Here is a 23,791-nt window from a genome sequence, read left to right as displayed (position 1 = left end):
TGTAGCCTGCCAGGCTCCTCTGTCCATGGAATTCTCCAGGTAAGAATACTGGAGTGGGGAGCCATTTCCTCCTTCAGGAAATCTTCCAGACTGAGGGATCGAACCCAGGTCTCCTGCCTTGCAGGCAGATTCTTTACCATCTGAGCCACATGGAATCAGAGGAAGACAAAAGCAATAGGGGATTCTGCCTACAGCCCAATGGCTCCCCAAACTGGTATTTTCAGCCCTGACCTCTGCCCAGAACTCCAGATGAAGACTTGAATGGTTTCACAGGCATCTCAATGAACTTGCTCAGAAGAGAGTTCTTGATTCTACCTTCCCACATCCAGACCAGCTCCTCTTTCAAGCACTCCATCTCAGAAAAGGACAACACAATCCACTTGGTTACTTAAGCCAAAAATCTAGGAATGTTCCCGGGTCTTCTTCTTTCATCTTCCTCATGGCCGTCAATGCACAATGCACCCTAATCCATCCTCTTCTCCACATCTCTACTTCGACCACTCCCCCACCATCAAGTCTGGGCCACTGTGAATTTCTGTTTTACCACTGTGGTATCCACCCTGATCCCAGACTCGTTCCCTCTTCACAAACCCACCTAACCTTTTACAAACATGTGTGCACATGTGTTAGTCACTCAGTCACAGCCAACTCTTCTGCAACCCTATAGACTGTAGCCCGCCAGGCTCCTCTGTCCATGGGATTTCCCATGCAAGAATTCTGGAGTGGGTTGCATGCCCTTCTCCAGGGTATCTTCCCGACCCAGGGATTGAATTTTCATTGCAGGCAAATTCTTTACCATCTGAGCCAATATCAGCTCAGTTCAGTTCAGTTCTGTCGCTCAGTCGTGTCCGACTCTTTGCGACCCCATGAATCACAGCACGCCAGGCCTCCCTGTCCATCACCAACTCCCGGAGTTCACTCAAACTCATGTCCATCGAGTCGGTGATGCCATCCAGCCATCTCATTCTCTGTCGTCTCCGTCACCTCCTGCCCCCAATCCCTCCCAGCATCAGAGTCTTTTCCAGTGAGTCAACTCGTCGCATGAGGTGGCCAAAGTATTGGAGTTTCAGCTTTAGCATCGGTCCTTCCAGTGAACACCCAGGATTGATCTCCTTTAGAATGGACTGGTTGGATCTCCTTGCAGTCCAAGGGACTCTCAAGAGTCTTCTCCAGCACCACAGTTCAAAAGCATCAATTCTTCGGCGATCAGCTTTCTTCACAGTCCAACTCTCACATCCATACATGACCACGGGAAAAACCATAGCCTTGATTAGATGGACCTTGGTTGGCAAAGTAATGTCTCTGCTTTTCAATATGCTATCTAGGTTGGTCATAACTTTCCTTCCAAGGAGCAAGCGGCTTTTAATTTCCTGGCTGCAATCAGCATCTGCAGTGATTTTGGAGCCCCAAAAAATAAAGTCTGACACTGTTTCCACTGTTTCCCCATCTATTTCCCATGAAGTGATGGGACCAGATGCCATGATCTTTGTTTTCTGAATGTTGAGCTTCAAGCCAACCTTTTCACTCTCCTCTTTCACTTTCCTCAAGAGGCTTTTGAGTTCCTCTTCACTTTCTGCCGTAAGGGTGGTGTCATCTGCATATCTGAGGTTATTGATATTTCTCCTGGCAATCTTGATTCCAGCTTGTGCTTCTTCCAGCTCAGCGTTCCTCATGATCTACTCGGCATATAAGTTAAATAAGCAGGGTGACAATATAGACCAGATCAAATTATCCCTAAGCTTAAGCTTTCCAATGATTTCCCACCGAACTTGGAAAAAAAATTCCAAATTCCTTCTTTTGAGTCAGAAAAGCCTCAGTGATCCCCCCTACCCTCCACTGCCTTTCCAACTCACCCCACACCTCTCTGCTCATTCACTGGGCTCAGGACAAGTGAGCCTTGTCTCTGTTCCTCATATGTTCCAAGGTTAGTCCTGGGCTGGGGCCTTTGCATCAGCCTGCAATGTGTCCCCTCATATCTTGGCAGGGCAGGGGCCTCTGGTACTCCGAGTGATGTCACCAGCTCAGACGACCCATGCCAGAAGACCACCCAGTCACTCACTATTACAGCCACTTCTTGTAATTATCTGTGTAGCTCATGTTACTTGCTGATAGATTTCTTGTTTATTTCTTTGGTTACTGCCGGTCCTGCTCTGTGAGAAGAGAATCTCTGTGAGACTGCAGGGATCTTTCAATCCACCCTGTTTCCTGCTCTGGCATGTGGAAGTCATGCAACAAATACTTGTTGTTTGAATCGAAAAAGAAATGAACTCCAGACCACCAAAAGTGAACTAAAGAGTCTTATCTTGGAGGAGCATTCATTTCAACTGAATCCCAAAACTGTCCCACAAAAATCTGCTGATGTTCAGAAGTGCACCAACCAGGTCAAAGGGAATGAGGAGAGACTGGGCAAGCCCAGCACAAAACCGTGAATCCTTTTCTATAGGATCTCAGTTTTCCTGACCTCCAAAGGCCTCAAGATCCCCTGGAGAAGGAAAGGGCAACCCACTCCAGTATTCTTATCTGAAGAATCCCATGAACAGAGGAGCCTGGTGGGCTACAATCCATGGGGTCTCAAAGAGTCGGACATGACTGAGCGACTAAACAGCAGCAGTGACTCATGAATTACCACAAATTCCAGAGCAGAAAACTAGCCGTGCTCTCCTCCTCTCCCCCACATTCTAATTTAGCTGCATCTTCTTGGGCTCGTGCCAGGATGGCAGATGATGAGTGCTGTTAGCAGATGATTTGGGGAGACGTGAAAAGCAAGCAGACAGCCTGGCAGATGGAAGCATACTCACCTTGTGAGGGGAACAGATTTGGACCTTCCTTCTGCAGTTTCGTCTGCTGTGGGTCTAGAAGATGAGCACATGCTCTGAGAAAGACGGCGGAGTTAGCAGTTTCTCTAGGACTCTTTTCCTGGATTTCCCCCTCACCTCATAGGCAAGGAAAACTTAAGGTGCTAACACCCAGTCTTTACTTTCTACCCACTTAAGTCATTCTGGGCACGTAATACAGGAACCATTATGCCACTTTTCTTTCCCTTTTCTGTTCATCACTTTTTCACCCTCTTTTCCTCAGGTCAAACTCCGTGCCCTCCTCCCACTGTATCTTCCTTATCTTCCTACTTCTTTTCCTACCCCAACCCTCTGTGTGACCCTCTCTCTCTTCCCAATCTTCCCACTTCTATCTTTCCTCTTGTCATGTGGGGAAAAGACCCACCTGTTTTCTACAACATTCTGGACTGTTTCGTTTTTAAAAGGAATTTGGAAAAAGGCTAGATTTTGTTAACACCTTTCCCATTAATTTAGACGCACATTTACGTGATCACCCAGAAATTGACTTTTTAACTAGCTGTCACTCTAAAAGTTAAAAAGCAAGGCCTGTTGTAATTACAGTATGGTGGGCTTGCTATTTTCCCCCTGGTGAAACAATTTCCAGCAATGTTGTTATTAAGGACTGAAGAGATTTACCCAAAGTGAAGGTCACATAAAATTGTCAAACGACCTCCATGGATAGACACAACAACAAAGTGCCTAGCGGTGGAAAAGCAGCTCCAGGAGGTTTCCTTCATTGCCACCTTATGATCCTCAGAGAGAGGAGCGGGAGCAGGGAGAAAGAGAAAAACTGGAGAAAGGAAAGAGATGCGGGTGGAGACCAGGCTGGGGCTAGAGCTGCGCGGTGGGTGTGGACGGGTCTGGGGTGCAGGAAGGAGCGAAGGGCGCCTTCTGGTGGCAGCAGCTCCGCCCTTCCTGCGCGGTCCCAAACCTTCGGCTGTCTCTAACCTTGCCTATCACCTCAGCAAACCAGAGACATGAGTTAGTCACTGCCTTCTCCACATTCCAGAAGGACAGCTAGGAGCCAGGGGTTATAACTCCCTTTCACCGCCAGAAGCCCATCGACTATTCCTTACAGCTTTTTATTCTATTCTTTCTAAGAGAAAGTGCTGGGCGGGGCAGGGGTGAGAGTGGAATTAATTTCTGCATATTACTACATCCTTGCTGGAATCAGCAAGGATGGAGAGTCCTTAGAGAGTGATGTCTGGACAACTACAGTTGACCACACCTTTGATTCAGCTTTGCAGGGAGTTATTGTGGGATACTTCAGAAAATTCATCATAGGAACATGAAAAAATCATGCCGTTTAACCTGATTCTCAGTTCTCGATTCTTGAAAACTAGGGCTAATACTACCTACCACCCAGAGCTGTTTTGAAGGTTAAATGAGAGGCAGCGAGTGGCATACGGTAGGTGCTCAGTAATTGTTGGTTCCCACTCCCATCTCACACCACCTCATCCCATATCCCTTAAAAAGGATGAGATGCTAAGTTCATTTCTTCCCACTGCTTGACCTGCAATCAATATAAACTGCCCCTATATGGTTCCCTCCCAGTGCCTTGGTAACTGAGTATTTTACTAGTCTGAGAGTTCGGTGCAACTGCTTTGATGTAGGAGCATTTTGACAACAGCCTCTAACACCATCGTTGTTTTTCACCTTCATAACCATCTCCTCCCTTGGCCCCCGAGGCTCCCATGGATGCTATCTTTCTCCCATCCCCAGATGGATCTCAGTTTTGCACATTACAAAGGAACAAGATGAACGCCTGGGGAACAACAACGATTTTACATTTGGACACTGTAGAATTCTGGGGAGGGAGGAACCTTCCTTTGCACTTCTGTGTAGCGCAGTCTCATGGTTAAAGAAGGTGGATATATATGTTGAAACCTTCCACCTGAAGTGTCTAATGCTGACCTTTGCCCCAGGCTTCTTTCCTTTCCTTGGGGTGTCATCTGGGGCTGGTCCAAGGAAGGTACTCTGGAATTAAGCTCCACAAATTCCACCTTATCTTCCAACTTATTTTTTAACTCCAAACAGATAAGCATGGCTCTTGTGTTTTTATTCTAGAGTTCTTTATCTAAGAGTTCCAAGAAAAAGGTACTTTAGGGGGTTTGAAGCAGGAATAGTCACTAAGTCGTATCCGACTCTTTGTCATCCCGTGGACTGTAGCCCACCAGGTTTCTCTGTCTATGGGGTTTTCCAGGCAAGAATACTGGAGTAGGTTGCCATTTCCTTCTCTTGGGATAATATGAGAAATGAAGTTTCTGAAGTCTGAAAATGGAGACTCATTCTTGCAAGAGATTTTCTGTCAGTTGATTTTCTTTCTCTTCTTGAATGTTATACAGGCATAAAAGAACACTTTCCAGATGAGTAAACTTTATCATTTGAAAATTAATGCAGTGTCTAACTCTCTAAATATATCTCAAGATGCATTTAAGATTTTTTACATTACCATAATGGTAGCATTATGCCAGAAAAATACTGGAATGTTAATATCTCAAAGCATCAAAACACCAGAAGATGGGATTGCAGTCTGTACTCTTTAAGGACAAAGATCCACTCTATCTAATGGTTGAGGTGTCTTGTATTGCTCCGATGACAAAGAGTCAGACCCTTCCCTGTTCCCTCTGCCTCTTTCTCTGTGAAGCCCCCCAGTTGGGATAGACCAGCAAGCTGCTGAAAGCAATCCTGCTCATAGATTCAAATTCTATTAAATAATTAGATTTCTTGCCTTTGGAGGTGACTTCCTCATCTAACCCAACATGAAATCTAAAACTGTGACACTAGGGGGTGCAATTGCCCTCCCGATGTTTGATTAGACCGCGGGCAGGAAGCTATGCTTTCATTCACAGTTGAGGGCTCACAGTGGGTAGAATGAACCATCACAGATGACTTTTAAAAAAAGTAGCCAGCAATTACCCCTCGTGAATTTTTTTTTTTTTTTTTTAGAGAAAAATATCCAGTTCAGTGGCTTTTAAAATTAAGAACATAACTAGGGAAATTAAACCTTCATTTACTGAACACTGTCCAATATGTGACAATTATTAGTATTCACTTTTTATTATACCCTATTTTCAGGAATAAAAAGAAAGGATGGCATGGGGCAATAAGCCAAAGACAGAAAGAGAAAGAGAGAAGGTAGGAGAGAAGAAGGGCTTTCCAGATGGCGCTAGTGGTAAAGAACTTGCCTGCCCAAGCAGGGGACAAAAGAGACAGGGATTTGATCCCTGGGTCAGGAACATCCCCTGTAGGAGGGCGTGGCAACCCACTCCAGTATTCTTGCCTGGAGAATCCCACGGACAGAGGAGCCTGGCGGGCTACAGTCCATGGGGCCACAAAGAGTCAGACATGACTGAGCGACTCAGCATATGAGCACATGAGAGAAGAAACGGGAGCCATGGCTCAGGGAGGAAGAGTCACAGCAGCACAAGAGCCAGAACCCAAGGGGGCAGCGAGAAGGAGAAGTTGAAGGCAGAGAAAGGAGAAGTTGAGAATGACTGTTCTTTTTTCTCAGTCCACTTTGACAATGTGAAAACTGTGGGCTTTTCCCCATAAAATAGGCGTATTCTTGTATATTCAAGGGATCCATGAACCATAGGTTCAGAACTCCTGGTTTAATGGAGTTTCCTGGTGGCCTAGTGGTTAGGATTCTGGGTTTTCACCGCCATATCCCAGGTTCAACTCTCCTTAGGGAATTAAGATCCCACAAGCTGAGTGGTGCAGCCAAAATAAGAGCTCCTGGTTTAAACAAGACTGTTGTTGCTTAGTCACTCAGTTGTGTCCGATTCTTTTGTGACCCCCTGGGCTGTAGCCCACTGGGTTTCTCTATCCATGGGATTTTCCAGACAAAAATACGGGTGTGGGTTGCCATTTCCTTCTGGGAATCTTCCCAACCCAGGGATCAAACATGAGGCTCCTGCTTGGCAGGTGGATTCTTTAAATAACACTGAGCCACCAGGGAAGCCTTAAATAGAGAGCTTCAGAGGAGCAAAAGCAAAGAGAAAGATGCCACGAGGCAGAAACATGGAGAAATGGGCAAAAAGAGCTGCAAGGAAAGAAAGAAAGATGGGCATTCCTCTCGCCATCCCAGCTTCTCTCTCATCTAAACTTATGCCCCACGTTCAAAGGGAGCACTGTGGTCTTCAAACGTGATGATGGGATCCATTCTAGAATGACATCAGATGGGAACCAACCCCCTGAGCAGTGTTACCTTAGCAAATACTCATGTCTCAAGACCTAGTGAAGGGACTCCCACTGATGAAAACAGACATTTTTGAATCGATACAAGGTGAGCCCAGAAGTTGTCCAGGGGCCAGTAGGAGTCCTGGGTGCAAAGGATGGAGAACTGAAGCCAAGGCTGCAGGAAGAGGAGCTAAGGCTTCTCTCCTTTCCAGTCCCTGTGGGCTATAGAACCAGGAGCCAGGATGAAGTGAACCTTCCTCTTCTGGGGAGGGAAGAACCTCCCCTATGCCTCTGTACAGAGCCGTCTCATGATTAAAGAAGGTTGTTTACGTTGAAACCATCAACTTGAAGTGCTGGCTGTGGCTGGTCCAGGAAGGCACTTCGGAGTTGAGTTCCACAAATTCCACCCTGTTTCCCAACTTAATTTTTAACTCCAAATATGTTTGGCTCTAGGGGCTTTATTTGAGAGTTCTACCAAGAGACAAAAATGTACTGTAGGATTTTGAAACAAGGACAACATGAGAAATGAAGTTTCTGGATTTAGGCCAGCCCTTTTACAGGAATAGGGATACTGACATGATATTCTTTAACCTCATGCTGTTTTCTTAGGGGTTATGTTTCTGAAGCATCTGGGGGCTGGAGTGGAGGGGCAGGAATTGCTCAAAAGAACAGAGGCTTTGTTTTGGATGACTTGGAGCAGACAATGTCCCTATTCAAAGGATCAAGGTGGGCTGGGTAAGGGGTAATGGATGGAGGAAGAAAGGAATAGATCAAGTGTGAAAATTCTCTGCCAAACAGCCTCATAAGCTTCCTTCCAGCTAATCTCTTTTCAATGAGAAGGGTGAACTAAAGTGTTGCTTGGATGATCTTTCCACTTTTTTCCCCACAGATGTGAACATGGAGGAAGCCGCGGGGCCTCTGTTCGTTTGCAATCAAGAGAGAAGGCCCTGGGCCAAACATGAATAATGAGCTCCTTCCCTCCAGTCAGTCAACAAGCGATGCTCATTAGGAAAGGTGACTCAGAACTGCCCTGTCCCTCCCCGGAGCTGAGCTACACCCACCAGGCTGGCTGGTAAGTGTCCACACTTCCCACGTGCCCACCCCACAGCACAGGCAAGCTGCTGCAGAGCCAAAGATTAGGGGACAAAGGGGAAAGGGAAAAAAAATCTCAAGAATTATTGAAAACAACTCATCATCACCTGCTTATTTGTGCTTCTGTGATACAGAAGATGTGCTTGCTGCCTAATGGGTTCGAGAATCTATGATGTGTAGGAATGTTTTTCTAAGTGTGATCCTCAGGCCACAGGCATCAGAATCATGTGTGCTTTCAGATTCAGATTCCTGGGCCCCACATCGGACCTACTGAGTATACATCTCTGAGGGGCTACAAAATTGATGCTTTCGATTTGTGGTGTCAGAGAAGACTCTTGAGACCCTTGGGCTGCAAGGAGATCAAACCAGTCAATCCCAAAGGAAATCAACCCTGAATATTCATTGGAAGGACTGATGCTGAAGCTCCAATATTTTGGTCACCTGATGCAAAGAACTGACTCATTATAAAAGACCCTGATGCTGGGAAAGATTGAAGTCAGGAGGAGAAGGGGGCAGTAGAGGATAAGATGGTTGGATGGCATCACCAATTTAGAGGACATGAATTTGAGCCAACTCTGGGAGATAGTGAAAGACAAGGGAGCCTGGTGTGCTGCATCCATGAGGTTGTAAACAGTCAGACACAACTTAGTGACTAAACAACAACAACAAGGCTGCTGGGTGGGGCAGGTCTTGGTGAGAAAATGGTGGCCTCCAGGACGGCTCACACCAGTGAGGACTTCCCACAGCTACTGCCGCCAGTGGCCTTTTCCCTCTAGTGAGCCACAGTACCCGCCCCATCACCTGAGAGGAGACCCTCCAATGCTAGCAGATCCTGCCATCACCAGCCGAACTTTTTGTGCCATTAAGAGCTTGCCCCAGTGCCCCAGCTGGACCTGCAGCAGCATCTTCCCCAAGGTAAGTTCATAAAGATGGAGCAATGCCTCAAGCCACTTCAGCCCTCAAGAGGATCAATTAGTATCTTTCCACAGAGAAACTCGTAGGCCGTAGGGGTGAGGCTGAAGCACCCATCTGGACCACAGAGACTGCGGAAGACCACATTTGAAGGCAGAAGGAGCAAGTACAGTCTGACCACGCTGTTCCTCCCCCAGGCTGTCATAGCCCCTCCCCTCCATCCTCGCCCCCCCCCCCACACCTAGTTTCTCTGGCAGGCAAAAAGAGAACCCCAAATGGACACTCTGCTTTCTCAGCATTGTGGAACATGCTTCCGGGGAGGTCTGTTTGGGTCTTGCCTCAAAGAAATTACTTGAGGGAGTGGCAGGGCTCCACCATCAGGGATCAAATAGACACAGGGTGCCAGGCTTGCAGGGACCTGCTTGTGGCCCTCTGTGAACCATGTTCCCACTTAACATGTGCGGGAGCAGACATCCCAGCCAGTGGCTTTGCTGGGGGTCCCATCTGGCCAGGGAATACGGTTGTTTGGCCGTTCTGTCTGACCTGAGCCTCCAGTCAAGGGACCCCACCAGCTCATTCTTCTGCCTCACTTCAGCAGGAAAGCAAATAACTCGGCCTCGGTTCCTGCCCATCCAGGGAATCTGACTGGAGAACACTGAGCAGCAGCAGAGCGCACCCGTGGTGCTGGGTGTTCTAGGACCCAAACTGACATATTTTCAAAGAAGATAGTCAGATGACCAACAGGTACCTGAACAGATGGTCAACATCACTGATTGTTGGGGAAGTGCACATCAAGGGTCCCCTTCCATTACCTGATGTCACTGTCTTCATATGGAGCCTCCAGATCCCTGGTTTAGTATAAAACGAGGTAACGCAGGAGGAGCCAGATGGGTGAGATGTCCAGTGCGAGGTGTGGAGAGACAGCATGGAGCTTCCACACCCCTCCACGTATGCCACTCTGAGGTAGTGGGCCCCAGGCTGAGAGCTGGAGTCTGTCCCCCTGTGGACAGAGACTCTAAGATGAAGGTAATAGCAGGAGTGAGAAGGAGCTGAGCCTGCCCAGATAAGAGGTGAAGAAACCACATGGTTCTCACTCTGGAAGTCAAGGCGACCTTCCCAACTGCACATGTACAGAAAGTCTCCTCCAGGGTCCAAAAGGGAGAGGGCGCCACCCCTTAGTAGGTGATATCAGCCTACTCCGAAGCCTCTTTGCTAGAATCCATCTTGATCTCCTTGCAGTCCAAGGGACTCGCAAGAGTCTTCAACACCACAGTTCAAAAGCATCAATTCTTCAGTGCTCAGCTTTCTTTACAGTCCAACTCTTACATCCGTACATGACTGGAAAAACCATAGCTTTGACTAGATGGACCTTTGTTGGCAAAGTAATGTCTCTGCTTTTTAATACGCTGTCTTAGGTTTATCATAGCTTTTCTTCCAAGTAGCAAGCATCTTTTAATTTCATGGCTGCAGTCACCATCTGCAGTGATTCTGGAGCCCAAGAAAATAAAGTCTGTCACTGTTTCCATTGTTTCCACATCTATTTGCCATGAAGTGATGAGACCAGATGCCATGATATTAGCCTTTTGAATGCTGAGTTTCAAGCCAGCTTTTTCACTCTCCTCTTTCACTTTCATCAAGGGGTTTAGTTCCTCTTCACTTTCTGCCATAAGGGTGGTGTCATCTGCATATCTGAGGTTACTGATATTTCTCTCAGCAATGTTGGTTTCAGCTGTGCTCCTTCCAGCCCAGAGTTTCTCATGATGTACTCTGCATATAAGTTAAATAAGCAGGGTGACAATATACAGCCTTAACTTATTCCTTTCCCAATTTGGATCCAGTCTGTTGCTCCATGTCCAGTTCTAACTCTTGATTCTTGACCTGCGCACAGGTTTTTCAGAAGGCAGGTAAGGTGCTCTGGTATTCCCATCACTTTAAGAATTTTCCACACTTTGTTGTGATTCACATAGCCAAAGGCTATAGTGTAGTCAATGAAGCAGAAGTAGATGATTTTATGGCATTCTCTTGCTTTTTATATGATCCAACACGGGTTGGCAATTTGATCTCTCATTCCCCTATCTTTTCTAAATCCAGTTTGAACATCTAGAAGTTCTCAGTTCATGTACTGTTGAAGCCTAACTAGAAGAATTTTGACTATTGCTTTGCTAGTAGGTGAAATGAGTGTAATTGTGCGGTATACCGTTTGAGCATTATTTGGCATTGTCTTTCTTTAGAATTGGAATGAAAACTGACCTTTTCCAGTCCCGTGGCCACTGCTGTTTTACAAATTTCCTGGCATATTGATAGAATGATCTCTGTTCATTTCCAAGGCAAACCATTCAATATCACAGTAATCCAAGTCTATGTCCCAACCACTAATGCCAAAGAAGCTGAACGGTTCTGTGAAGACCTACAAGACCTTCTAGAATCAACACCCAAAAAAGATGTCCTTTTCATCATAGGTGACTGACATACAAAAGTAGGAAGTCAAGAGATACCTGAAGTAACAGGCAAGTTTGGTCTTGGAGTACAGAATGAAGCAAGGCAAAGGCTAATAGAGTTTTGCCAAGAGAACACACTGGTCATAGCAAACACCTTCTTCCAACAACACAAGAGATGACTCTATACGTGGACATGACCAGATGGTTAATACCAAAATCAGATTGATAATATTCTTTGCAGCCAAAGATGGAGAAACTCTATACAGTCAGCAAAAACAAGGCCAGGAGCTGACTGTGGCTCAGATCATGAACTCCTTATTGCCAAATTCAGACTTAAATTGAAGAAAGTGGGGAAAACCACTAGGCCATTCAGGTATGACCTAAATTAATCCCTTAGAAAAACACAGTGGGAGTGACAAATAGATTAAAGGGATTAGATCTGATAGAGAGAGTGCCTGAAGAACTATGCACAGAGGTTCATAATATATAGGCAGTGATTCAAGACCATCCCCAAGAAAAAGAAATGCAGAAAGGCAAAATAGTCATCTGATGAGGCCTTACAAATAGCTAAGAAAAGAAGAGAAGCTAAAGCAAAGGAGAAAAGGAAAGATATAACCCATCTGAATGCAGAGTTCCAAAGAATAGCAGGGAGAGATAAGAAAGTCTTCCTAAGTGAACAATGCAAAGAAATAGAGGAAAATAATAGAATGGGAAAGACTAGAGATCTCTTCAAGAAAATCAGAGATACCAAGGGAACATTTCATGCAAAGATGGGCTCAATAAAGGGCAGAAATGGTATGGACCTAACAGAAGCAGAAGATATTAAGGTGGCAAGAATACACAGAAGTAGTATGCAAAAAAGATGTTAATGACCCAGATAACCATGATGGTGTGATCACTCACCTAGACCCAGACATCCTGGAGTCCAAAGTCAAGTAGGCCTTAGGAAGCATCAGGACTAACAAAGCTAGTGGAGGTGATGGAATTCCAGCTGAGCTATTTCAAATCCTAAAAGATGATGCTGTGAACGTGCTGCACTCACTATGCCAGCAACTTTGGAAAACTCAGCAGTGGCCACAGGACTGGAAAAGGTCAGTTTTCCTTCCAATCCCGAAGAAAGGCAACGCCAAAGAATGCTCAAACTACAGTTGTCTTGCAGTCAGTAAATCAAGATATATCCCTGGCTCCTGACTTCTATTATTGCTATAGAGAAATCAGCTTTCACTGTAATTGCCATCCCTTTGAGACTGAGCTTTCTCCTCTCTGGCTGTGTTGTTAAAGAATCTTTTCCCCATCTGGTATTCATCAGTTTTCCTATAAGATGTCTTAAGTGCTGTTAAAAAAAAAAAGTATTCATCTTAGTATTCACTGGGCTCCATGGACCTAATAATGATTATTGTGTTTCAACAATTCTAGAGATTTCCAAGCAATTAATACTTCAAATGTTTCTTTGTTTCCATTATTTTTTCTGGAATGTTGATTAATCTCATTTCTATTGCTTTCTATCCCTGTGCAGCCTTTAGGGTAATTTCTTCAAATTAATCTTGTATTACTTATTTACTGCTGTATAATAAATTACCCACAAACCTAGCTGCTGAAAGCAACAAACATGTATCATTTCACAGTTTCTGGGGGACAGGAATCCAGGAATGACTTAGTTGGGTGGTTTTGACTCAGTGACTTTCACAAGGTGAAGGTCAAGTGTCCCTGGGGCTGTCATCAATGGAGGTGGGACCAGGGCTGGAGAAAAAGCTGCTTCCAGGTTGGTTCACTTCCATTCCTCCCCACAGGGGCCTCTCCCAGGGCTGCCTGAGTAGTCTCTGAACAGACCAGCTGGCTTCCCCAAGCTGAGGTATGAGACAGGGAAAGCAGCAGCAGGAAGCCATGGTATCCTTTATGACCCAGTCCCCGAATCACACACCTTCAGTTCCACTTTATTGAGTTTCTCACAAGCAAATCAAGAAGGCTGATCTATGCTTAAGGGAAGGAGAATGAAGCTCCACCTCCTGAAGAGGAGAATATCAGATAATTCTAAACACTTAAGATCACCATACAGGGTTTCCCTGGTAGTCCAGTGGTTAAGAATCCACACTTACACTGCAGGAAGCAGAGGTTTCACCCTTGGTTGGGGAAGTAAGATCCCACATGCTATGCAGCATAGCCAAAAAATAAATTTTTAAAAATCACCACATAAATTTCTCCAAGGACAGAGGAGCCTGGTGGGCTACGGTCCATAGGGTTGCAGAGTCAGACTTGACTAAACAACTCAGCATGCGTATTTCAGTTCAGTAGTCTCTCTTCAGTTCTGTTTAATCTGTTGTTTCTAATTTCAGTTACTAAAACATTCATATCGAGACATTCAGGTAGGCCTCTTTTTTTCAAACCTGCCTAGTGATTTTTCTCTGTATCGTGTTATACATCTAACACTTTCTTTGATTTCTTTAAACATGTTAATTGTTATTTTATATTGTGTGCTAACTCTAAAAATCTTCAGTCCTTGGAGAATAGACTCTCACTCCTGATGTCCTGTTCTTTAGTGTGTGTGTTGCTAGCTTTCACTATGAACTGCTCCTTTCTGTTGGAAATTTCTCTGTGGAAATTCCTTGGCACCTAAATTAACGTTGTTGTTGTTGCTCAGTCATTAAGTCAGGTCCGACTCTTTGCAACCCCACAGACCGCAGCACGCCAGGCTGCCCTCTCCTTCACCATCTCTCAAAGTTTGCTCAGATTCATGTCCATCAAGTCAGTGATGCCCTCCAACCATCTCATCCTCTGTCGCTCCCTTCTCCTCCTGCCCCCAGTCTTTCCCAACATTAGACTGCTTTCCTCCAAAGATGTACATTTGCTTCTGACAACTGCCTGGAGTAACAAGCAATTCAGGACACTTGGAGTTATATTCTTGGCTTAAGGTTCAGATCACATGCAGCATATATTTGGACCAAAAAATGTATTGTGAGGCCATTACACGTTCTCAGGGGGAAATTCCACCATACTCCTGCCAACCAGTGCTAAACTCGGATTCAGATTTCTTTGATGTCTTGTTCCGCGTGAGTTTCTTTTCTTCCATCTCCTTTACATTGCCATTGAAGTCCCAGCTTTCTGCAGAGATTTATCACAGTCTCCAATTGATACTGTGACCTTAAGTTTAATTTCTTGCCCCCCAAATCTAGGATTCAGCAAAAAACTCAAGAGAAGCTGATGTTGGTGCTACCTTATCACCAGTGTTTCTTGCTTTCACTTTGTTTTTGACCTTTGTTAAGATCATGCCAGGTTAGCAATACAATCACAAAGATGCTTTTTGACTGTTTACACTGGGAGGGTCATTGAAAGTATCTAATCTTCCAGCTGCTAAAAATTCAAGTTTACAATTCACTCTCCAGTCCATTCCAGGTTGCCTCCCCTCCCACTCCATTTGTTGTTGTTGGTGGTGGTTTTTTGTTTTTGCCACACCACACTAGTCCCTTGACCAGGAATTGAAACTGGGCCCCTGGCAGTGAAAACATGGAGTCCCAACCACTGGATGGCCAGGGAATTCCCTTTAAGTTGTTCTTCTCAGTATCCTCCACGTGGTCCAATCAAATGGACTTCCTTAGTCATCATCTGATTTGACCTTCAAGCATCATTTAACTGGTTTAAGGACTCCTTCCTTTATACAGTATTTCTTTCCTGGCTTCTTCAACACATTCCCTGGATATTCCTGTTTGATCACTGGCCTCACATTCTTAGTCTCCTTTCCTGACCTTTTGTCTTCTACATAACTTCTCTCTCTCCGGTCTTCCCAAGGTGATCTCCTATAACCTGATGGCTTCTATCTACATCTCGATGATTCTCACATTTTGGTCTCAGGCCAAAGTCTTGAACTGAGTTTTAGACTTATATCCAGCTGCTTACTTGGCATCTTCACTTGGGTAACGTACACTTTAAACCTGTCCAAAACAGAACTCTTGGTTTTCCCCTCCAGCATCTATTCTTCCTCCAGTTTTCTCCACCACAGTACATGGCCCTGACTCCACCTTGCAGCTCTAACCAAAGAACTAGGAGTCATCTTTCATTCACCCCCTTCCTGTCACTATCCCATCCAGTATGTCAGTCTTACTGATTCTATTTTTATCTTGAAGTATTTACTTATAAAATTTTATTTATTTTTAACACCAAAAGCATTTTTTATTGGGATACAGACAATTAACAATGTTGTGACAGTTTCAACCAAACAGTGAAGGGACTCAGTCATACACACACATGTATCCATTCTCCCCCAAGCTCCCCTCCCATCCAGGCCGATACTTAACACTGAGTAGATTTCCATGCGCAGTACAGTAGGTCCTTGTTGGTTATCCATTTTAAATATAGCAGTGTGTGCATGACATTCCCAAAGTCCTCAAATATCCCTTCCCTCTGGCAACCATGAGTTCATTTTCGAAGTCTGTGGTACTGAGTCTACTTTTAAGACATCCTGAATTTTCCCTTTCCTGTCCATCTCTACAACTGCCACCTGAGTCCTGGTCATTATTATCTCTAACCTGTATTAATGCAGTTGCTTTTTTATAGGCTTCTCTGTGTGCATTCTTGATTTTCATAATCCATTTTCATAGTCAGCAGAATACTTTTTTAAAAAGGAAAATTACTCATGTTAATCCCTTAATTAAAATGCTTCAATGGCACACCTTTTCACTTTGAATAAAATCCGTATTGTTTACCAAGACCCTTAAGCCTTTCCCTACAGGATGCTTAGTTGTATCTCATAACATTTATTACTATCCAAAACTAATCTGTTATAGAAGCGACATACCTCAACATAATAAAAGCTATATATGACAAAACCACAGCAAACATTATCCTCAATGGTGAAAACTGAAAGCATTTCCCCTAAAGTCAGGAACAAGACAAGGGTGCCCACTCTCACCACTACTATTCAACATAGTTCTGGAAGTTTTGGCCACAGCAATCAGAGCAGAAAAAGACTTAAAAGGAATCCAAATTGGAAAAGAAGAAGTAAAACTTTCACTGTTCGCTGATGACATGATCCTCTACACAGAAAACCCTAGAGACTCTACCAGAAAACTACTAGAGCTAATCAATGATTACAGTAACATTGCAGGATATAAAATCAACACACAGAAATCCCTTGCATTCCTGTACACTAATAATGAGAAAATAGAAAGAGAAATTAAGGAAACTATTCCATTCACTGTTGCAATGAAAAGAATTAAATACTTAGGAATATAACTAAGGAAACAAAAGACTTGTACATAGAAAACTATAAAATGCTACTGAAAGCAATCAAAGAGGACACTAATAGATGGAGAAATATACCATGTTCATGGATTGGAAGAATAAATATTGTAAAAATGAGTATACTACCCAAAGTAATTTATACATTCAATGCAATCCCTATCAAACTACCAATGATATTTTTCACAGAACTAGAACAAATAATCTCACAATTTGTATGGAAATACAAAAAACCTCGAATACCCAAAGCAATCTTGAGGAAGAAAAATGGAACTGGGGGAATTAATCTGCTGGACTTCAGGCTCTACTACAAAGCCACAGTCATCAAGACAGTATGGTACTGGCATAAAGACAGAAATATAGATCAATGGAACAAAATAGAAAGCCCAGAGATAAATCCACGCACCTATGGACACCTCATCTTTGACAAAGGAGGCAAGAATATAAAATGGAGAAAAGACAGTCTCTTTAACAAGTGGTGCTGGGAAAACTGGTCAGCCACTTGTAAAAGAATGAAACTAGAACACTTCCTAACACCATACACAAAAATAAACTCAAAATGGATTAGAGAGCTAAATGTAAGACCAGAAACTATAAAACTCCTAGAGGAGAACGTAGGCAGAACACTCTCCGACATAAATCACAGCAGGATCCTCCATGACCCACCTCCCAGAATATTGGAAATAAAAGCAAAAATAAACAAATGGGGCCTAATTAAAATTAAAAGCTTCTGCACAGCAAAGGAAACTATAAGTAAGGTGAAAAGACAGCCTTCAGAATGGGAGAAAATAGCAAATGAAGCAACTGATAAAGGATTAATCTCCAAAATATACAAGCAGCTCCTGCAGCTCAATTCCAGAAAAATAAATGACCCAATCAAAAAATGGGCCAAAGAACTAAACAGACATTTGTCCAATGAAAACATAAAGATGGCTAACAAACACATGAAAAAATGCTCAACATCCCTCATAATCAGAGAGATGCAAATCAAAACCACAATGAGATACTATTTCACACCAGTTAGAATGGCTGCTATCCAAAAGTCTACATGCAATAAATGCTGGAGAGGATGTGGAGAGAAAGGAACCCTCTTACACTGTTGGTGGGAATGCAAACTAGTACAGCCACTATGGAGAACAGTGTGGAGATTCCTCAAAAAACTGGAAATAGAACTGCCATATGATACAGCGATCGCACTCCTGGGCATACACACCGAGGAAACCAGAATTGAAAGAGACACATGTACTCCAATGTTCATTGCAGCACTGTTTATAATAGCCCGGACATGGAAGCAACCTAGATGTCCATCTGCAGACGAATGGATAAGAAAGCTTTGGTACATAAACACAATGGAGTATTATTCAGCCATTAAAAAGAATACATTTGAATCAGTTCTAATGAGGTGGATGAAACTGGAGCCTATTATACAGAGTGAAGTAAGCCAGAAAGAAAAACACCAATACAGTATACTAACGCATATATATAGAATTTAGAAAGATGCAAATAATAACCCTGTATACGAGACAGCAAAAGAGACACAGATGTATAGAACAGTCTTTGGGACTCTATGGGAGAGGGTGAGGGTGGGATGATTTGGGAGAATGGCATTGAAACACGTATGTTGTCATATGTGACACGAATCACTAGTTCAGGGTCAATGCATGTTATAGGATGCTCGGAGCTGGCATGCGGGGATGACCCAGAGGGAGGATAAAGTGAGGAGGGAGGTGGGAGGGGGGTTCAGGAGGGGGAACTTATGTAAACCCGGGGCAAATTCATGTCAATGTATGGCAAAACCAACCAATATAATATTGTAAAATAATTTGCCTCCAATAAAAAATAAATTAATTACCAAAAAAAAAAAAAATAATAAGTAAATAAAACTAATCTGTTAATGTCTTTACTTATTTTCTGCTTCCTCTCTTTAGACTCAAAATTTCCATTATAGAACTACAACAGGACAACTGTCTACTTGTTCCCTAACATAACTTCAGCAATTATTAGGTGATTAATAAATTCTTATTGTTTGGATCATTCATATTCTAAAAGTTCTCTGAACACCCAGTCTTCATGGCAGAAGTAACTACTTCCACATTTGTGCTCAAATAACGCTTTGAACACACCACCATTATAGTACTCAGGTGTCTACAAGCGTATCTCCTTACTAGAGTGTGAACTTTGCAGGAGTGTAAATCACGACATTTTCTTCTTCAAATTAGAATTCTAGGGTCTTATTCACTACCTGATAAGGAATAGGTAAACAAATGCATGTTTACTGAATAAATGAATGAATGAATGCTAATGAACAGTCACAGAGACTTGAAAACTCATTTTCTAAAATTGCTTTCCTCAACAGACAAGAAAAACAACATGAACATAACCTCTGGTTCTGGAAAAACAACTAAAACTGTGACAGCAAAATCAAGCTTCTGCAAAAGAACTCCTAACAACGATTAGGACAGGAGAGAGGAAGAAAAGGACTTTCAGGTTAAATGACTTTGATCTCCTCTGTATTTGCTCATCAATTTTAGTGCTGCAGCAATGGCTCTAGAAACAAGCCAATTTCTGACAGTCACGTGGCCCACATAATTATTGGAATTTTCAGAAATGCTTATCATCACATTGAAAAGGAAAGAGACTTCTCTCCTTGTCTTTGTGCTAAGGGTTCATTTGGGATCTATTAAATTGATGACTGAGGTAATACCTGTGCCCTTTGGATTATTACCAATAGTGCCCCTAAGCTGGCTCCACCAAAGCCCAATCTGTCGCCAGAGAACAATGTCCCTTCTGTCCTTGTAGCCAGCAGGACATGTGGGAAATCAGAAACTTGTACATAGACATTAGTGCACTGATCTTAGTCATCACACTCAGCAAACATGTTCCTAAAAATCTGGTGCCAAACAATTCTTAAAATAAAAATGTACATGTGCCACTGATTCACTTAAGTGTTTAGATGCTTCTCTTGTATTTACTGTTGTTCAGTAGCTCATCTAATGTTACTTGACGCTGATGAAAACCTTCCGTTAGCTCCTTAAGGCCTTAGTTTTGAGCTTAGAGATAGTGAAAAGGGGTCAACATAATTTTTCAGCAGCAAAACTAGGAGACAGTCACTAATTGGTACCTTAGTAAAAACCTTTTATTATTTTCAAAATACTTTTGAGTGCCTGCTTAGTTTTGATTTTTTTTTTCCCTAATAAATGGATTTGTGTGTAACCCTGATTTGTGAATTCGTGTGCTGCACTGGAGCACTCAGAGACCAGGTGCTAAAGCTACGTTCCTTGCCATTTTAATTCTTGGCACGCTGCAAAATCTCAAACTTCTCCCAATACTCCTCTCATATTCTGCTCCTTATCTCCTTCCAACAAATTGGGTGGGTATGCTAGTGGGAGTGTGAGGTTGATAAAAAACATACACTTGATTAGCAGATAAAAATAAAGAGCATTGTTTAAAAATGGAGGAAAGTATGGTGGAGGAGAAGATAAAGGAGAAGTGGGAATAAAAAGAAAACTGGACAATAATGGTGAAAAAAACTGAAGGATAATATTGGAAGAAGGGCACCAGAGACTGATTGCTCTTATTAATCTCAGTACCTCCAACTTCTCCAAGCCACCTCAACAGTCTGTTTCATGACAACAGGCCAGTTCTGTCCAGTGTAATGTTTCTGGTCTTTAATGGATTCCTTGGGCCATTTTCCATTCCTCTTTTGTTCACTGCCCACACTTTGCAGATGTGCAAGTGTGAGGCTGAATATTTTAGTTTTCTACTGCTGCTCTAATAAATTACCCTAAATTTATGGGTTTAAGCAACACTTAAGCAACTTATCACCTTCTGTAAGTTAGAAGTCTGACATGGGTCTCACGGGGCTAAAATGAAGATGTCAGCAGCTCCTTTATGAAGACTTTGAAAGTGAAAGGCACTCAGTTGTGGCCAACTCTTTGCGACTCCAAGGACTATATAACCCATGGGATTCTCTAGGCCAGAATACTGGAGTGGGTAGCCTTTTATGAAGACTTTAGGGAAGTGTTAATTTCCTTGCTCACTTTGCTCATTTTGGTTGTCAGCTGACTTCAAAATGGAATGGAAGGCCTTAGAGTAGTAAGCTTCCTGTTACTGAAATCACTCAAGCAGAGGCTTATAAAAGATGGTTTTGGAGGATGTTGGTGCTGGGTTCGAAGTTGAACTTTATGATTTCTAAGGTCCCTTCCAACTAAAGAATGCATGGGAGGGCAATCTGAGGAAACTAACTTGAGATAGCAAAGCAGACTGTGGTATATAGCTACCCTGTGAAAAGGTGAAAAGCCCTGACCTAGGACACTGCCAGACCTGCTCCCAGAGTGGGGGACTCAACAGGGCTAGCTGGCTGCGGGCGGCCCGTCCCCCATCCCCCGCCGAGACAGGCAGGGGAGGGCAGCCAGAGCCGGAAGGGGGCAATCGCGGGCCCAGAGAGGCGTCATCTACCAAACTTCAAGCAGGCTTCGTTGCTAGCCAAGATTTATTGGGATTCTGGCCAGTCGACATCCACCTGAGAAGGTGCGCTGGTTGTACACCCAGAAAACCGAGAGGCAGGGACGGGGAGGCAATAAGTCACAGCAACAGCGCTCGCCAAACACCTGGTCACCTGAGCTGCTCGGACCGCGGAAGGGCACAAAACGCTGGCCCAACCGAGTCTGCACCTTTGTGGAGTACCCGAGTACCAGAACTCGAGCAACTTTCACCCGGGAAGTGCATGCAACCCAGGGCTTGCCTCAGACAGTTCCTGGCAGAGCAACCTAGAGCCTAAGCATTATAGACTGGGAAAGCACACACACTGTGTGCCCGTGAGTGGGGGCAAACCCAGTGTGGCCGAGACACTGCGAGCACTCCCCACAGATGCGAGTGATATTTATTTGCAGCGTTCCTCCCTCCCCACAGCACAACTGAACAAAGGAGCCTAAAAAAGTGTCCACCACCGGACCCTTGTGTCAGGGAGGAAATTAGACACTGAAGAGACCAGCAAACAGAAGAAGCTGAAACAGAGGGAACCACCTTGGAAGTGACAGATGGAGAAGTCTTGAGGTTACTGCAAGAATAAGACTGAAAACCAGAGGAAGAGGCTTAGTCCAAATCCTGAGAACACTAGAGAACTCCTGACTCCAGGGAACACTAATCAATAGGAGATCATCAAACGCCTCCACACCTACACTGAAGCCAAGTACCACCCAAGGGCCAACAAGTTCCAGAGCAAGATATACCACACAAATTCTCCAGCAACACAGGAAAATAGCCCTGAGCTTCAATATAAAGGCTACCCAAAGTCACTCCAAAACCACTGATATCTCATAACTCATTACGGGACACTTCATTGCACTCCAGAGAGAAAAAATCCAGTTCCACCCACCAGAACACCAACACAAGCTTCCTTAACCAGGGAACGTTGGCAAGTCACCCGTCCAACCCCACCCACAGCGAGGGAACCCCACAATAAAGAGAACTCCACAAACTGCCAGAAGACGGAAGTTCAGTTCAGTTCAGTCGCTCAGTCGTGTCCGACTCTCTGTGACCCCATGAATCACAGCAGGCCCAAACACAGCAATATAAGCAAGATGAAGAGGCAGAGAAATACCCAGCAAGAAAATGAACAGGATAAATGCCCACCAACCCAAACAAAAGAGGAAGAGATAGGGAACCTACCTGATAAAGAATTCCAAGTAATGATAGTGAAAATGATCCAAAATCTTGAAAACAAAATGGAGTTACAGATAAATAACCTGGAGACAAGGATTGAGAAGATGCAAGAAAGGTTTAACAAGGATCTAGAAGAAAAAAAAAGAGTAAGTATACAATGAATAATGCAATAGATGAGATTAAAAACACTCTGCAGGAAACCAACAGTAGAATAACGGAGGCAGAAGATAGGATAAGCGAGTTAGAAGACAAAATGGTAGAAATAAATGAAACAGAGAGGAAAAAAGAAAAACGAATTAAAAGAAATGAGGACAATCTCAGAGACCACTGGGACAATGTTAAACGCCCCAACATTCGAATCATAGGAGTCCCAAAAGAAGAAGACAAAAAGAAAGACCATGAGAAAATACTGGAGGAGATAATACCTGAAAGTTTCCCTAAAATGGGGAAGGAAATAATCACCCGAGTCCAAGAAACCCAGAGAGTCCCCAACAGGATAAACCCAAGGCGAAATACCCCAAGACACATATTAATCAAATTAACAAAGATCAAACACAAAGAACAAATATTAAAAGCAGCAAGGGAAAAACAACAAGTAACACACAAGGGAATTCCCATAAGGATAAAAGTTGATCTTTCAATAGAAACACTTCAGGCCAGGAGGGAATGGCAGGGCATACTTAAAGTGCTAAAAGAAAATAAGCTACTGCCCAGATTATTGTACCCAGCAAGGATCTCATTCAAATATGAAGGAGAAAGCAAAAGCTTTACAGACAAGCAAAAGCTGAGAGAATTCAGCATCACCAAACCAGCTCTCCAACAAATGCTAAAGGACCTTCTCTAGACAGGAAACACAGAACGGGTGTATAAACTCGAACCCAAAACAATCAAGTAAATGGCAATGGGATCATACTTATCAATAATTACCTTAAATGTAAATGCGTTGAATGCCCCAACCAAAAGACAAAGGCTGACTGAATGGATACAAAAACAAGACCCCCATACATATTGTCTACAAGAGACCCACCTCGAAACAAGGGACACATACAGACTGAAAGTGAAGGGCTGGAAAAAGATATCCCACGCAAACAGAGACCAAAAGAAAGCAGGAGTAGCAATACACATATCAGATAAAATAGACTTTAAAACAAAGTCTGTGAAAAGAGACAAAGAAGGACACTACATAATGATCAAAGGATCAATCCAAGAAGATATAACAATTATAAATATATATGCACCCAACATAGGGGCACAACAATATGTAAGACAAATGCTAACAAATGTGAAAGGGGAAATGAACAATAACACAATAATAGTGGGAGACATTAATGCCCCACTCACACCTATGGATAGATCAACTAAACAGAAAATTAATAAGGAAACACAAACGTTAAATGATACAATAGACCAGTTAGACCTAATAGATATCTATAGGAC

The 23,791-nt window shown here is 43.5% G+C and overlaps 3 pseudogenes across 1 annotated transcript in view; 2 read left to right on the top strand and 1 right to left on the bottom strand.

Annotated features, from left to right (window-relative positions):
• LOC148777524 (acidic leucine-rich nuclear phosphoprotein 32 family member D-like) overlaps nt 1–23,791 on the bottom strand; it is a 146,973-nt pseudogene that overhangs the window by 63,019 nt on the left and 60,163 nt on the right.
• Nucleotides 1–23,791, top strand: part of LOC148777525 (acidic leucine-rich nuclear phosphoprotein 32 family member D-like) — a 145,455-nt pseudogene that overhangs the window by 69,393 nt on the left and 52,271 nt on the right. The window contains exons 6-7 of the transcript XR_016037538.1: nt 7,906–8,088; nt 8,348–9,764. The product of XR_016037538.1 is annotated as an acidic leucine-rich nuclear phosphoprotein 32 family member D-like (transcript). The remainder of the gene's footprint in view (nt 1–7,905; nt 8,089–8,347; nt 9,765–23,791) is intronic.
• Nucleotides 8,015–23,791, top strand: part of LOC129557877 (large ribosomal subunit protein eL21 pseudogene) — a 46,792-nt pseudogene continuing 31,015 nt past the window's right edge.

The sequence above is a fragment of the Moschus berezovskii genome, chromosome 6, assembly GCF_049115385.1.
Source record: "Moschus berezovskii isolate FMDL1 chromosome 6, NW_MosBer_1.0, whole genome shotgun sequence".
Lineage (NCBI taxonomy): Eukaryota > Metazoa > Chordata > Mammalia > Artiodactyla > Moschidae > Moschus > Moschus berezovskii.
This window is presented reverse-complemented; position numbering and strand designations above follow the sequence as displayed.